The sequence below is a fragment of the Bombina bombina genome, unplaced genomic scaffold (assembly GCF_027579735.1).
Source record: "Bombina bombina isolate aBomBom1 unplaced genomic scaffold, aBomBom1.pri scaffold_457, whole genome shotgun sequence".
Taxonomy (NCBI): Eukaryota; Metazoa; Chordata; class Amphibia; order Anura; family Bombinatoridae; genus Bombina; species Bombina bombina.
Window position 1 is genome coordinate 182778 of NW_026511410.1, and position 18003 is coordinate 200780.

Genomic DNA, 18003 nt, shown 5'->3' on the forward strand with positions numbered 1-18003 from the left:
TTCACTTAGTACACTCCAGTGTTTTCTGATAATACCTTGTATTTTATCACTAAGGGGAGAAAAATTACTCACAAATACCATTCTATCTGTTTGGTCCTTTTCTTTATTATTTTGTTGTTCTAACAACTTAGCCCTCGGAATGTCTAGAGCGCTATTTATGCCCTCCTGTATCATTTTAGATGGATAGCCTCTCTTTGTGAATGCATTCCCTATCTCACTAAGTCTCTCCAGTGCCAGACTCTCGTCTGATACTATGCGTCTTACACGCAGAAACTGGCTCTTTGGTAGAGATTTAGTGAGAGTGGGAGGATGTGCACTACTGTAGTGTAATAGATTGTTACAATCTGTTTCCTTTCTATACAGATCTACTGACAATGAAGTCCCAGACTTATAAACTTTGGTATCTAGAAAGTTAATGCTTTCTTCACTATGGACAAGTTTAAATTTAATGTTAAGGGTAGCGCTATTCAAATCCTTAAAGAACTGTTCCAGGGTCCCAATGTCGCCCAACCACACACCGAACACATCATCTATATAGCGCCACCATGTGGCGCCATATAGAATAAATAAAGGGTGGCTGTACACCACATGCTCTTCAAACACATTCATGAAAATGTTCGCGTATGTGGGAGCGACATTGGAACCCATGGCCGTGCCCTGAAGTTGCAGAAAATAGTCATCTTGGAATAGGAAGTAATTACACCGCAGTACAATACCTAGCAGTTCAACAATAAAATTTCTCTGCATCTCACTTATCTCTGTGCTATTGCTCAGTATTCTATTTACTGCTCCAATTCCTGCTTCATGTGTAATGGATGTGTACAAACTTACTACATCCATACTATACAGAATACCTTTTCCCTCACTCAGATCAAGACTATGTATTTTATTCAAAAAATCACCTGTATCTCTTATGTAAGAGTTAGATCCCACAAAAGGTCTCAGATATTTATCAAGGAAAATGGAGGCATTGGACAGGATTGATCCAATTCCTGCCACTATAGGGCGTCGTGGTGGAGCTACCTTGTCCTTATGGATTTTTGGTAATGTATAAAGGACAGGTGTTATTTCCTCAGTCTCCAATAGGAATTTCACCACATCCTGCCCAATGACTCCTCCTCTCTCTGCTTTAGATACACAGTTCTCTATTTCTTTCTTGATTTCAAACTTAGGGTTTTTTGATAGCAACTTATACACTTTCTCATCTGCCAATTGTGCTCTAATTTCTTGAATATAAAATTCTTTATCCAAAAGGACAGTGGCACCACCCTTGTCCGCTCTCTTAATGATAATCCCTTTATTCTCATTCAGTTTCTTTAAAGCATTCCTATCTTTTTTAGTAAAGTTCACTTTTCTGTTAACCTTAACCTCTCTACCTTTCTTTTCTAGAATCTCTATATCCCTGTCAACCAATTGTATGAAGGTTTGTACACTAGGGTTAACCTGTGATGGCGTGAAATTGCTTTTATTTCTTAAGTTTAACACAGATAAATTAAGTGTTTCAATACATGCATTATTTTTAATTGGTGGCACAATGCAATCTGAGAAAAAACTTTTCAGTTTAACTGATCTGTAAAATCTATGCAAGTCTTTACACAGCTCAAACATGTTACATTCACCTGTGGGACAGAATGATAGTCCTTTGTTTAGCACTTGTAGTAAGAAGTGAATACAGCGCCAACAAGAGGCCAAGGGATAAATATACTCACAGAGAGATAAAAGAAGATTATTTAATGAACCATGTTAAAAAGCATCAGTAATAAAAGACTATATATAAAAAATGTAAAAAGCACATATAAATAAAATTACAAATACAGGAATATCTTACAGAAGCGGCTCAAAGGGCCAAAGCTGATAATTACAATAAAAACAGAGGTAATAACAGGTGATCAGTGTGAGTGGTACACCAGAATAAGAGTGTATACTGATAAAACAGAATTAGCCTAAGTACAACTGTAGCAAGTGCATCAAGCAAAAAACTAATAAACAATAATACAAACAATAGTGTTCAAAATTAGTGTTACAAAAATAGTGTTCCAAAAAATAGAAAAATGCACTGCAGTGCAAAAAAAGGGGGTAGCAAAATAATTGTATAGATACAATCAAATAGTGAGTGAGTGCAAATGGATATAAAAATGTTAGCTACTTAATCCAGTGAGGTTAAGATATAATTAAATAAAATACACAATATGCAATAACATAAAAAATAATAAAATACACAATATGCAATAACATAAAAAATAAAAAATAATAAAATATAAAATATAATCCAAAAAAGTGTTCAAAAAGTTGATCAACAAATGTTAGTGAAGAACAAAAATAAGTCAATCAAAACTAAAAAATGGAAAAAATGGGTGATGAAAAGCAAGGTGAAAGTGAGGAAATTGATTCCTTCCAATGTTAGTTACTTTTTACAGATCCAAATTCCTGAGTGTGGTTGCTGAAGTAGCTGAATAGATCCTAGCACCTGTCAGCTGCTCCTATGGTATCCTAAAAAGTGTCCCTGTAAAAAAAAGAAATTCACAACATAGTGTATCCAATATGAGAATGAAGTAAAGATTAAAGTAATGCTTACCAATATGTCAACGCGTTTCTGCCCTCAAAAAAGGGCCTTTCTCAAGACTCGTTTAGCACTTGCTCTTCTTCCACGGTTAGCTGCGTCTGACTCAGATTTACAGTTATTTTCTCTGGCTGCGAGTCGTTGCCCGCTGCTTGCTGCCACTCGTCTTTGTCTTTTTTCCTGCGGTGGCGCTTCCCTCCTCTGCGGGTTTGCCCTCTCCTTCTGAGTCCCCCGAACCCGATTCTGATGAGGAACTCTGTGTGGCCGATTGATCATTTTGCCTATTCGCCCTGCTACGCCGGTTTCTCCTTCCCCCGGAAGTGCCTCCGTATCTACTTCCGGTCCGTTCTCCAACTCGTTCCCCTTTCCAGCGATACACTGTTCCGGTCTCGTAATCATGCTCATCTCGGGCAAACTTGGTTTTTTTTTCTGTCTTGTATGGTACTCCTTAATTCCTGCATCTGTGTTTCCACATCGCTTATTAATTTATCCAGCTCTTGTGTGGACATTGATGTCGCCAGCTCACGCTTGTATTCTTCCATCTGTACTCTTTGTTTGCTCAGCTCCATCTGCAGAAATTCAACCGTGAGTACCATCAAATCGAAAGAGCACTTGTTCAAAATCAAAAGCCCAAAGACTTTTGGATACACAGACACAGAGGCAGCAAGAATTACTACATTGATTTGTGGCTCAAGGGATTTCTTGAGAGCCTCTCCCAGTCAAGTTGTAAGTAAAAGCTATGAGCATATACAGAAGAAGCAAATAGCATATGAATTACATGCAGTAACTCTAGCGGAATATCATAGAGTGAAAAGGATCCCTAGAGGCCTGCGAATGAATGTGCAACCCACCCTGTTGCGGGATAACATCGAGTACTGTCAGAAATTTGAAATGATTTTGAACAAGTGCTCTTTTGATTTGATGGTACTCACGGTTGAATTTCTGCAGATGGAGCTGAGCAAACAAAGAGTACAGATGGAAGAATACAAGCGTGAGCTGGCGACATCAATGTCCACACAAGAGCTGGATAAATTAATAAGCGATGTGGAAACACAGATGCAGGAATTAAGGAGTACCATACAAGACAGAAAAAAAACCAAGTTTGCCGAGATGAGCTTGATTACGAGACCGGAACAGTGTATCGCTGGAAAGGGGAACGAGTTGGAGAACGGACCGGAAGTAGATACGGAGGCACTTCCGGGGGAAGGAGAAACCGGCGTAGCAGGGCGAATAGGCAAAATGATCAATCGGCCACACAGAGTTCCTCATCAGAATCGGCTTCGGGGGACTCAGAAGGAGAGGGCAAACCCGCAGAGGAGGGAAGCGCCACCGCAGGAAAAAAGACAAAGACGAGTGGCAGCAAGCAGCGGGCAACGACTCGCAGCCAGAGGAAATAACTGTAAATCTGAGTCAGACGCAGCTAACCGTGGAAGAAGAGCAAGTGCTAAACAAAGGACTATCATTCTGTCCCACAGGTGAATGTAACATGTTTGAGCTGCGTAAAGACTTGCATAGATTTTACAGATCAGTTAAACTGAAAAGTTTTTTCTCAGATTGCATTGTGCCACCAATTAAAAATAATGCATGTATTGAAACACTTAATTTATCTGTGTTAAACTTAAGAAATAAAAGCAATTTCACGCCATCACAGGTTAACCCTAGTGTACAAACCTTCATACAATTGGTTGACAGGGATATAGAGATTCTAGAAAAGAAAGGTAGAGAGGTTAAGGTTAACAGAAAAGTGAACTTTACTAAAAAAGATAGGAATGCTTTAAAGAAACTGAATGAGAATAAAGGGATTATCATTAAGAGAGCGGACAAGGGTGGTGCCACTGTCCTTTTGGATAAAGAATTTTATATTCAAGAAATTAGAGCACAATTGGCAGATGAGAAAGTGTATAAGTTGCTATCAAAAAACCCTAAGTTTGAAATCAAGAAAGAAATAGAGAACTGTGTATCTAAAGCAGAGAGAGGAGGAGTCATTGGGCAGGATGTGGTGAAATTCCTATTGGAGACTGAGGAAATAACACCTGTCCTTTATACATTACCAAAAATCCATAAGGACAAGGTAGCTCCACCAGGACGCCCTATAGTGGCAGGAATTGGATCAATCCTGTCCAATGCCTCCATTTTCCTTGATAAATATCTGAGACCTTTTGTGGGATCTAACTCTTACATAAGAGATACAGGTGATTTTTTGAATAAAATACATAGTCTTGATCTGAGTGAGGGAAAAGGTATTCTGTATAGTATGGATGTAGTAAGTTTGTACACATCCATTACACATGAAGCAGGAATTGGAGCAGTAAATAGAATACTGAGCAATAGCACAGAGATAAGTGAGATGCAGAGAAATTTTATTGTTGAACTGCTAGGTATTGTACTGCGGTGTAATTACTTCCTATTCCAAGATGACTATTTTCTGCAACTTCAGGGCATGGCCATTGGTTCCAATGTCGCTCCCACATACGCGAACATTTTCATGAATGTGTTTGAAGAGCATGTGGTGTACAGCCACCCTTTATTTATTCTATATGGCGCCACATGGTGGCGCTATATAGATGATGTGTTCGGTGTGTGGTTGGGCGACATTGGGACCCTGGAACAGTTCTTTAAGGATTTGAATAGCGCTACCCTTAACATTAAATTTAAACTTGTCCATAGTGAAGAAAGCATTAACTTTCTAGATACCAAAGTTTATAAGTCTGGGACTTCATTGTCAGTAGATCTGTATAGAAAGGAAACAGATTGTAACAATCTATTACACTACAGTAGTGCACATCCTCCCACTCTCACTAAATCTCTACCAAAGAGCCAGTTTCTGCGTGTAAGACGCATAGTATCAGACGAGAGTCTGGCACTGGAGAGACTTAGTGAGATAGGGAATGCATTCACAAAGAGAGGCTATCCATCTAAAATGATACAGGAGGGCATAAATAGCGCTCTAGACATTCCGAGGGCTAAGTTGTTAGAACAACAAAATAATAAAGAAAAGGACCAAACAGATAGAATGGTATTTGTGAGTAATTTTTCTCCCCTTAGTGATAAAATACAAGGTATTATAAGAAAACACTGGAGTGTACTAAGTGAATGTAACCCTAAAGTGAAGGAATTTCAAGTACCGCCAATGCCTGCATACAGGAGGGGTAAAAATCTTAAGGATACCCTTGTTAGGGCAGATATAGGACCTGGTAAAATGAAAGTGCAAAGGTATATTGACAAAAAAAACAATGGTTGCTTTCCCTGCTTTCCCACGCACAGGCAAGAAATTTTTGATTAGAGGGTATTTCACCTGTAACACAGAATATGCTGTGTATCTAATCAAATGCCCATGTGGGTGGGGCTATGTAGGAGAGACCACCCGTAAGGTGCGTGAGAGGTTGAACCAACACAAGAGTAGCATAAGAACAGGAGATGTAGATGCACCTGTGGCTCACCATTTTTTGACAGCTGGGCATAGTCTGAGTCAAATTAGATTTCAGATTATAGATCATGTAGAGAGACCCAGGAGGGGGGGTAACAGAGAGAAAAAACTTCAGCAAAAAGAATTGTTTTGGATCTATACATTAGGTACTATGTGGCCAGGAGGTATGAATAGAGAAATGGATTGGAGTATTTTCTGATTACTGTCCCTTTAATATAAGAGGTAAAGGCTTAAAAAAAGTCTAAAAAGTTCTTAGAGCTAACAAAAAGTATAGGTATCTTTGATTTAGAATGTCTATGTTGTGTACACATAATGATAAATCAACTGTGAAGTCATATGAGAACCTCTAAGAAAAGAGGTGTGTGAACACTAGGTGGAGTTAACTGATGTAGATAGATTATCACAGGTGTGTATTATAATTGAATGGGAGGGGTTAAGGGTATTTTAAGCCTGTATGTGTCAGTGTGATTTTATACATGATTAAGGACAGTTGGTCCGAAACGTTGTATTAACTTTTTGGCAAAAATAAAAATAAAAATCTTTTTATTCAGTGCTGCTGCAGCTTGAACTTTCTGTGTATTTATGTATGTGTGTGCATGTATGTGTGTATGTATGTTGTGTGTATCTGTGTGCGTGTGTAATTATGTATGTGTGTATGTAAGTGTATGTGTATATTTATGTATGTGTGTGCATGTATGTGTGTATGTATGCTGTGTGTATCTGTGTGTGTATGTATGTGTGTGTGTGTGTAATTATGTATGTATGTATGTATGTTGTGTGTATCTGTGTGTGTGTGTGTGTGTATGTAAGTGTGTATTTATGTACAGTATGTGTGACTGTGTATATGTGTGTATATATATATATATATATATATATATATATATATATATATATATATATATATATATATATATATATATATATATTTATATATATTTATTTATATGTGTGTGTGTTTAATTATGTATGTGTTTATGTGTAAGTGTATGTGTGTATTTATGTATGTGTGTGTGTATATATGTATGTATGTGTGTATTTATGTATGTGTGTGTGTATATATGTATATGTGTGAATAACAGACCTCTCTATTTGAGAGGGACAGTCTCTGATTCTGAGCTCTGTCCCTCTGAGACAGCCATATGTCCTTCTTTACAGAATTTCCAGAAACACCCACAAACTGCCCTGAGATACTAACAGACCACCCAGAAACACCCACAATCCCTCCCACTAACCACCCATGATTCCGTCACCTCCCAACACGGCTCCACCCACAAAATGGTGATGGGCTCCTATCAACCTCCTGCGTCCCTCAATCACAGCCACAAATGTTGGGAGGTTTGTGTAAATATGTGCACATATGAGCTCCTGCACATTAGTGCATTTGAATTTCAAGTAGAAGTTTGCTCGAATGTGTTACCATTTTATTATTGTTTAATTGCTTGTATATAATTATGACTTTAATCCTTGCAAAGGTCTAAAACACAAGTTAAAGGGACATAAAACCCAAAGATTTTCTATCATGCATGTAAATATGGTTCATTTGTATGTTGAATAAACCATTTCCTTTACAGGATTGTAGAGAATTGCACCTCTATTACATGGTGGGTGTCGTCCCTGTCAGTCTCTGAGCATTAATACTGCAGTACTTGTAGCACAGAAATATGCATCCCACTATCAGCCTCTGAGCAATAATACCGCAGTACTTGTAGCACACAAATATACATCCCACTATCAGCCTCTGAGCATTAATACTGCAGTACTTGTAGCACACAAATATACATTCCACTATCAGCCTCTGAGCATTAATACTGCAGTACTTGTAGCACACAAATATGCATTCCACTATCAGCCTCTGAGCAATAATACTGCAGTACTTGTAGCACACAAATATACATTCCACTATCAGCCTCTGAGCATTAATACTGCAGTACTTGTAGCACAGAAATATACATTCCACTATCAGCCTCTGAGCAATAATACTGCAGTACTTGTAGCACACAAATATGCATTCCACTATCAGCCTCTGAGCATTAATACTGCAGTACTTGTAGCACAGAAATATGCATCCCACTATCAGCCTCTGAGCATTAATACTGCAGTACTTGTAGCAAACAAATATACATCCCACTATCAGCCTCTGAGCAATAATACTGCAGTACTTGTAGCACACAAATATACATTCCACTATCAGCCTCTGAGCATTAATACTGCAGTACTTGTAGCACAGAAATATGCATCCCACTATCAGCCTCTGAGCATTAATACTGCAGTACTTGTAGCACACAAATATACATCCCACTATCAGCCTCTGAGCATTAATACTGCAGTACTTGTAGCACAGAAATATACATTCCACTATCAGCCTCTGAGCATTAATACTGCAGTACTTGTAGCACACAAATATGCATTCCACTATAAGCCTCTGAGCATTAATACTGCAGTACTTGTAGCACAGAAATATGCATCCCACTATCAGCCTCTGAGCAATAATACTGCAGTACTTGTAGCACACAAATATACATTCCACTATCAGCCTCTGAGCATTAATACTGCAGTACTTGTAGCACAGAAATATACATTCCACTATCAGCCTCTGAGCAATAATACTGCAGTACTTGTAGCACACAAATATGCATTCCACTATCAGCCTCTGAGCATTAATACTGCAGTACTTGTAGCAAACAAATATACATCCCACTATCAGCCTCTGAGCAATAATACTGCAGTACTTGTAGCACACAAATATACATTCCACTATCAGCCTCTGAGCATTAATACTGCAGTACTTGTAGCACAGAAATATGCATCCCACTATCAGCCTCTGAGCATTAATACTGCAGTACTTGTAGCACACAAATATACATCCCACTAGCAGCCTCTGAGCAATAATACTGCAGTACTTGTAGCACACAAATATACATTCCACTATCAGCCTCTGAGCATTAATACTGCAGTATTTGTAGCACACAAATATACATTCCACTATCAGCCTCTGAGCATTAATACTGCAGTACTTGTAGCACACATATATACATTCCACTATCAGCCTCTGAGCATTAATACTGCAGTACTTGTAGCACACAAATAAACATTCCACTATCAGCCTCTGAGCATTAATACTACAGTACTTGTAGAACAGAAATATGCATCCCACTATCAGCCTCTGAGCATTAATACTGCAATACTTGTAGCACAGAAATATACATCCCACTATCAGCCTCTGAGCAATAATACTGCAGTACTTGTAGCACACAAATATACATCCCACTATCAGCCTCTGAGCAATAATACTGCAGTACTTGTTGCTCACAAATATACATTCCACTATCAGCCTCTGAGCATTAATACTGCAGTACTTGTAGCACACAAATATACATCCCACTATCAGCCTCTGAGCAATAATACTGCAGTACTTGTTGCACACAAATATACATTCCACTATCAGCCTCTGAGCATTAATACTGCAATACTTGTAGCACAGAAATATACATCCCACTATCAGCCTCTGAGCAATAATACTGCAGTACTTGTAGCACACAAATATACATCCCACTATCAGCCTCTGAGCAATAATACTGCAGTACTTGTTGCAAACAAATATACATTCCACTATCAGCCTCTGAGCATTAATACTGCAGTACTTGTAGCACACATATATACATTCCACTATCAGCCTCTGAGCATTAATACTGCAGTACTTGTAGCACAAAAATATACATTCCACTATCAGCCTCTGAGCATTAATACTACAGTACTTGTAGAATAGAAATATGCATCCCACTATCAGCCCCTGAGCATTAATACTGCAGTACTTGTAGCACAGAAATATACATCCCACTATCAGCCTCTGAGCAATAATACTGCAGTACTTGTAGCACACAAATATGCATTCCACTATCAGCCTCTGAGCATTAATACTGCAGTACTTGTAGCACAGAAATATGCATCCCACTATCAGCCTCTGAGCATTAATACTGCAGTACTTGTAGCAAACAAATATACATCCCACTATCAGCCTCTGAGCAATAATACTGCAGTACTTGTAGCACACAAATATACATTCCACTATCAGCCTCTGAGCATTAATACTGCAGTACTTGTAGCACAGAAATATGCATCCCACTATCAGCCTCTGAGCATTAATACTGCAGTACTTGTAGCACACAAATATACATCCCACTATCAGCCTCTGAGCAATAATACTGCAGTACTTGTAGCACAGAAATATACATTCCACTATCAGCCTCTGAGAATTAATACTGCAGTACTTGTAGCACACAAATATGCATTCCACTATCAGCCTCTGAGCATTAATACTGCAGTACTTGTAGCACAGAAATATGCATCCCACTATCAGCCTCTGAGCATTAATACTGCAGTACTTGTAGCACACAAATATACATTCCACTATCAGCCTCTGAGCATTAATACTACAGTACTTGTAGAACAGAAATATGCATCCCACTATCAGCCTCTGAGCATTAATACTGCAGTACTTGTAGCACAGAAATATACATCCCACTATCAGCCTCTGAGCAATAATACTGCAGTACTTGTAGCACACAAATATACATCCCACTATCAGCCTCTGAGCAATAATACTGCAGTACTTGTTGCACACAAATATACATTCCACTATCAGCCTCTGAGCATTAATACTGCAGTACTTGTAGCACACAAATATACATTCCACTATCAGCCTCTGAGCATTAATACTACAGTACTTGTAGCACAGAAATATGCATCCCACTATCAGCCTCTGAGCATTAATACTGCAGTACTTGTAGCACACAAATATACATTCCACTATCAGCCTCTGAGCATTAATACTGCAGTACTTGTAGCACACAAATATACATCCCACTATCAGCCTCTGAGTAGTAATACTGCAGTATCTGTTTTGCACAATTATACACTGCCTACTAGTATTAATTTAGACAATACAATAGCTTTGCTTAAACAAATCTTAGTAAATATGTTTAATGTAAAACTGTTTTTAATCTTCTTTAATTGTTCCTATTTTGTGTGCATGATAGAATTTGTTTTGAGAAGAACAGCATTTTCAAATATTGAAACATTTTGTATGAGACAAATAAATGAGCTTTTACTATGTACTTAACCTGCAGAAAATTCTAAAACAGACCTTTTACTAGAAGCATTTTAGAGTATTTTATTATTGCACATCTGCTTGTGTATAACTGTGTTTAATCCCTGCAAATGCCTTCTGCTTGGATTTATGTCTTCTTTTTTCAGTTTCCAGTTTGTGGAAAGTCTATTTTGGTTGTGTATTTATGTCTGTCTGTGAATCACATTTTGGCTATGTACAAATATGCAGCTTTTACTAAGCAATGGTCAGGTATATAAAGCCCAGCTTGTGTTTTCTGGTAAAACCAGCACCAATTCTAGCACTGGTATCAGGTTACTGTAATTTTATTTATTTATTATTTATTTATAAAATATTTTACCAGGAAGGATACATTGAGATTTCTCTCTTAAAGTCGAAGCTATATGAAATATTTCCTTTCATGTAGTAAAAAACTTTGTAATGTTTTTTCATTAGATCTTTTTCTCCCAGTTACAGAATAGGTTTTTTTCACACCCCATAAAGGGATAGTAACACCCTGAAATTATAATATAAAATGTTTATTTATGAATAGTTAAATATATATATATGCATACTTCATTTTTTTATCTTGACCTCTTTTAAAGTAATTTAACTATGAAAATTGTGGGTTTTCTACTTCTGAGAACTAGACTCAGAAGTGCAGCAAGGCTAACACTGCTACATATACTTTATCTAACTGGCTTCAGTAGATAACAACTGCAAAATAATTAACTCTGTACTGACATAATCATGGCTAGACTTGTCTTCTCCAAAAACAAGCAAAGATTGCCTCTTGCAAATAAGGCAAGTGCTGAGTGGAGTTTGGCTTTTGAAAAGTATTGTAGGAAACAAAGTGTTAATTTAAGAGCTGAATTACATGAAATGGGGGCAAAACAGACAATTAAAGTATATTGCAAAGTAGTTTTCTTACACATAACTAAACATGGTATATAAAAATCTTAAGGTGTTTACTGTCACTTTACTGTTTATTGTGACTAATTAGAGACCTATATAAATAAGTTGCTGCACCGGTCAAGCAATCACTGTGTAGAATGGTGTAGGTTCAGAGTTGCTGATCATGCAGGATATACTTCAGCCACTTTAAAGGGACAGTTAAACACCTTGAGATTTTAATATAAAATATATTGTTATTGAGTAATAAAATCAATTGTTTCATATACTTTCATAATTATTTTCTGCCTCCTGTTCATGTAATTTAGCTCTGAAAATTGTGGATTTTGTAATTTACTGAGCTGGAAATGCACCCTTCTGACTTATCAAGGCTAACCATGCTACATATTTCCCCCTAAATAACTTTATCTGATAACAACTGCAAAATAATGTATTTTATACTAGCAATGACGGTGACTAGCCTTGTTTTCTGCAGACTAAAGCCCAGATTGCCCCCCCCCCCGAATATGGCACCTGGTGGGTGGAGATTGGTTATTGGAAAACAATTGCTGTATAAAGGATGTTAATTTGTTTAAAAATGTTTAGGTTTGGCTGATGTTGTTCTATAGCAACACAACAGAAATGTCTTGTAATTACAGGGTGTATACTGCTCCTTTAATATGGCTTTATCCTTTTAGTTTTCTTATATAGTTCAGGGTTTGTCAAGTCTGTTTTCCATGCCTTCCGAGCTAAATATTGGTGATGTTGTTCTTTTACTTGTATGTACTGAATAATCCATTGTGTTCCTATTTATATCAAAAGCATTTTCACGGTAGTATCTATGTGAGAAGCCTCAGTATTTCACTACTTTTTTTCCCCTCTTGTATAGTTCTAGACTACATAATTTTGTAAATTGTTAAAAAAAAAATGACCACAAAGTTAAAGGGCTACTGAACCCAATTTTTTTTTTTCTTTCATGATTCGGATAGAGCATACAATTTTAAGCAACTTTCTAATTTACTTCTATTATCAATTTTTCTTCGTTCTCTTGCTATCTTTATTTGAAAGAGAAGGCATCTAAGCTAAGGAGTCAGCAAATTTTGGGTTCAGAACCATGGACAGCACTTGTTTATTGGTGCTGTCCAATCAGCAAGGACACCCCAGGTTGTTCACCAAAAATGGGCCGGCATCTAAACTTACATTCTTGCTTTTCAAATAAACCTACCAAGAGAATGAAGAAAATTTGATAATAGGAGCAAACTAGAAAGTTGCTTAAAATGACATGCTCTATCTGAATCACAAAAGAAAAAAATTTGGAATCAGTGTCCCTTTAAATTTTAAAGGGCTGCAATACTCTAAAAAAATATATATGAACTAATTCATTCGATTATGTAATTTTAAAACTATCCACCCTACACTATGTTGTGTTTAACTAGGCTGACCATATTGCAGCTTTAAGAAGGAACACATATGAAAAATACATATGTGAGGGTTCTTATACAAAACCATTTCTTTAAACAGCCCTAAAAACAGCCCTGACATATGTATTTTTCATGTGTCCCTTTTTAAAGCGGCAATATGGTCAGCCTATGTTTAACACCCCTCTGCACAAAGACATAAGTCTTAAAATGACATGGTCTAACAAATTACCGCAGATATTTTTTTGAGATGTCATGTTTTGCTACTTTTTTTTAGCCTCCCCCTTTTCCCTTCTTGTCCTGCACAGATCATTGGATGCGTTAAATTAAAACCCCAGTTTACAAATTGGGGGCAGCTGGCAACCTTGAGTATTGTAACTAATTATGGCTATGGGACTCTTTCTGTATGACCTCTGCATAAAACAGTATTCAAGGAGCATGAACGTATTATTTTATATATCCATAGTAGGTATCAGCAATTAATTCCACTGTATGCAACATAAGTAAGTGCCCATAGTGGTTTGAGACATTGTCCTCCTTAATGCATGGACCAGATGTTGCTATACATAAAAGGTTCTTTTTAATTAATGGGATAGTAACCACCTTGATATTTTAATATAAAAGGTTTACTTAGGTTTAAAAAAGCCCTTTATTTATAGCACATAGGGTCCAAGCAAAAATGATGAGGACAATCTCTCAAACCCAATATGGGCACCAATGTCTCCTACAGTGGACTTAAAGGGGCAGTAAACAACTTGAGATTTTATTATATAAACTAATTACAGGTAGCCCTCAGTTTACGCCGGGGTTAGGTTCCAGGAGGAATGGTTGTAAATCGAAACCGTTGTAAATTGAAACCCAGTTTATAATGTAAGTCAATGGGAAGTGAGGGAGTTAGGTTCCAGGCCCCTCTCAAAATTGTAATAAGTAACATCTAATACATTTTTTTTTAAAGCTTTGAAATTAAGACTTTAAATGCTAAACAGCATTATAAACCTAATAATATAGATTGTATCATCATCAAACTAAGTTTAAAGAACAAAAACATTTGCTAACGGCGCCTAATTAAATAATCACACAACAGACTGCATCATCATCAAACTAAGTTTAATGAACAAAAACTTTTTTAGTTGCATTTTTCTGCAATCAGTTCTCTGCATTGTTAGCATGTTAGATAATATTGGTTCTGCACCTATTCTATACATTTCAATCTGCAGTGATTAATAGGCATTTAGGCACCCTCACCTCAAGCTGCTGGACAGGAAGATAATAGGTAAGTGGCTTCTAAATCTTGTTTGCTCATTAGCTCTGGTCTGATCTGTGTACACAGATCAATTTCAGTCTGTTAAGTTGCATACATTTTCTGCAAAACAAGTGGACAGCTCCACCTACTGGCTATTTTAATTAGTGCACTGCTTTCCAAAGCTGTTCAATAGCAGTCACATGACTGAAAAAAAGGTTGTTATTCTGAAACGGCGCAAATTGAACTGGCGTAAACCGAGGGCCACCTGTAGTTATTAGGCATGTGCATGCTGAGGTTGCGGAATGCTTTTGAATGCGTAAGAAGACATTGGCTATAGAAAGGGTTTTGCCCAATATGTCTGTAAGCTTGTAATAAAGTAATATAAAAAATCTTCTTGTAATGCTGCAGACTTTCCTTCGGAATTTTTTATATATATATATATATATATATATATATATATAAACAATTTTGTATTGCGGTAAATGTATATCAACAATGTGGCCACATAGATTTCCTAATCCAATGACATATAGGTGTCACAATGAACAAATTAAACATCTGGGACAATTAAATAATGACTTAACAAATGTCTGTATTGAACACAAAATTGGAAACCCAACTTCACATTTTTAGTTATATCTGAAATAGTAAAAAAGTGACATCCCCTACTGGAAAAAAAGAAAAAAAAAAACAGGCCTCTTTTGGACCTCCAGGTATAAAATAATATGTAAATTAAGTGATATAAAAGGCATTAAGGGCCAATTTTGAACCCATGTTAACACCAACCGAAACAATATATAAGAGAACACATGCTCTTTTAGTTTAAATCTATAACTAAAGTTCAAGTTTGAAGCAAGTAGAGGTAGCCTGCCAACGAATAAGAGTAACTATCTTGTATTGGGGTTTGTCAGGGGAACCACAAATGCTAGACAAGGTATAGCCTGTAAAGGTACGTGCTCAAGTTAATACAGCACTAGAACATACACTGTTGGTATCTTTTTATGGGCAGACCAGTAAATAGTTCCTAACTGGCTTTATAAAAAAAACAGCTGTAAAACAATTCATTTTATATTAACAAAATACCAGCCTTGTTGTCAGCAGACTCAAGCCTGGATTGGCTCATCCAGATAAGGCAAATAGTGGGTGGGGTTTTGGGTATCAAAAAACAATTGCAGCAAACATGTTTAAAAATTTTTGTTTTGTTTTAATGTTTAGACTTGGTTAATATGCTATTCTATAGCTTTTTTAAACTGCATTAATGACTAATCAGGGATTGAAAATTAGACAAAAATACTGTAAAATAAGCCAATAACTATTCACTATGGTCATATTGCTTCCACATAAACAGCTTGATATCCAATGCAACTTTCCTTTCACTTGGGCTACAAGACATGTCCTGTTTAACCCTTGAAATCCAAAAATGACAGACAGGAGTTAATATCTGTATTAATGATACACTTACCTTTCACTCGTTTGCAATTGCCTTGTTAGCGCTGCTGTTTTCAGTCTTTGGTCCTGGTGCCTTTCTGGTAAATTAAACATTTGTCGCTTAATATTTTGTTCTCAGAGAGACACTGCAGCAGACTTCCTGATGCGCTTATGGGAATGGTGTTACATTTGGCTTCAGTTTGTTATTTCACAGTTTGCTTGCTTGGCACCCAGTCCACTAGTATAATACAGACGTCTGTGACAGCAACACAAACTATACACAAATTATAAACACCTAGATTTAGAGTTTTGCGTTAGAAGGGGTGCGTTAGCTACGCATGCTTTTTTCCCCCACACCTTTTAAATAACGCTGGTATTGAGAGTTCTCTGAAGGGCTGCGTTAGGCTCCAAAAAGGGAGCGTAGAGCATCATTTACCGCCACTTCAACTCTCAATACCAGCATTGCTTACGGACGAGGCCAGCATCAAAAACGTGATCGTGCATGATTCCCCCATAGGAAACAATGGGGCAGTTTGAGCTGAAAAAAAACCTAACACCTGCAAAAAAGCAGCGTTCAGCTCCTAACGCAGCCCCATTGTTTCCTATGGGGAAACACTTCCTAAGTCTGCACCTAACACCCTAACATGAACCCCGAGTCTAAACACCCCTAACCTTACACTTATTAACCCCTAATCTGCCGCCCCCGCTATCGCTGACCCCTGCATTAGACTTTTAACCCCTAATCTGCCGCTCGGTACACCGCCGAAACCTACATTATCCCTATGTACCCCTAATCTGCTGCCCCTAACAATGCTGACACCTATATTATATTTATTAACCCCTAATCTGCCCCCCACAATGTCGCCGCTACCTACCTACACTTATTAACCCCTAATCTGCCGACCGGACCTCGCCGCCACTATAATAACGAAAATAAAATATTTCTAACAAAATAAAATAAATCTTATTAAATAAATTATTCCTATTTAAAGCTAAGTACTTACCTGTAAAATAAACCCTAATATAGCTACAATATAAATAATAATTACATTGTAGCTATTTTAGGATTTATATTTATTTTACAGGCAACTTTGTATTTATTTTAACCAGGTACAATAGCTATTAAATAGTTAATAACTATTTAATAGCTACCTAGTTAAAATAATTACAAAATTACCTGTAAAATAAATCCTAACCTAAGTTACAATTGAACCTAACACTACACTATCAATAAATTAATTAAATAAACTACCTACAATTATCTACAATTAAATCAACTAAACTAAATTACAAAAAAAAACCCACTAAATTACAAAAAATAAAAAAAGATTACAAGAATTTTAAACAAATTGCACCTACTCTAAGCCCCCTAAAAAAAACAAAGCCCCCCAAAATAAAAAATGTACCCTATTCTAAAATAAAAAGTTTACAGTTCTTTTACCTTACCAGCCCTTAAAAGTGCCTTTTGCGTGGCATGCCCTAAAGAATTCAGCTCTTTTGCCTGTAAAAAAACATAAATAACCCCCCAACAATACAACCCACCACCCACATACCCCTAATCTAACCCAAACCCCCCTTAACAAACCTAAAACTAAGCCCCTGAAGATCTCCCTACCTATCTTCACCACGCCGGGTATCACCGATCCGTCCAGAAGAGGCTCCGAAGTCTTCATCCTATGCAGCAAGAAGAGGTCCAGAAGAGGCTCCGAAGTCTTCATCCTATCCGGCAAGAAGAGGACATCCGGACCGGCAAACATCTTCATCCAAGCGGCATCTTCTATCTTCATCCATCCGACGAGGAGCGGCTCCATTTTCAAGACCTCCTGTGCGGAACATCCTCTTCTCCCGACGACTAGACGAATGAAGGTTCCTTTAAGGAGCATCATCCAAGATGGCGTCCCTCGAATTCCGATTGGCTGAATGGATTCTATC

General features: G+C 37.3%; 1 protein-coding gene across 1 annotated transcript in view; it reads right to left on the minus strand.

Annotated features, from left to right (window-relative positions):
* The window catches only part of LOC128643735 (complement C1q tumor necrosis factor-related protein 1-like), a 101806-nt gene extending 85657 nt beyond the window's left edge, over positions 1 to 16149 (minus strand). The window contains exon 1 of the mRNA XM_053696560.1: positions 16106 to 16149. The gene's annotated coding sequence lies outside the window, so the exon portion shown is untranslated. The remainder of the gene's footprint in view (positions 1 to 16105) is intronic.
* Between the last annotated feature and the right edge of the window lie 1854 nt (positions 16150 to 18003).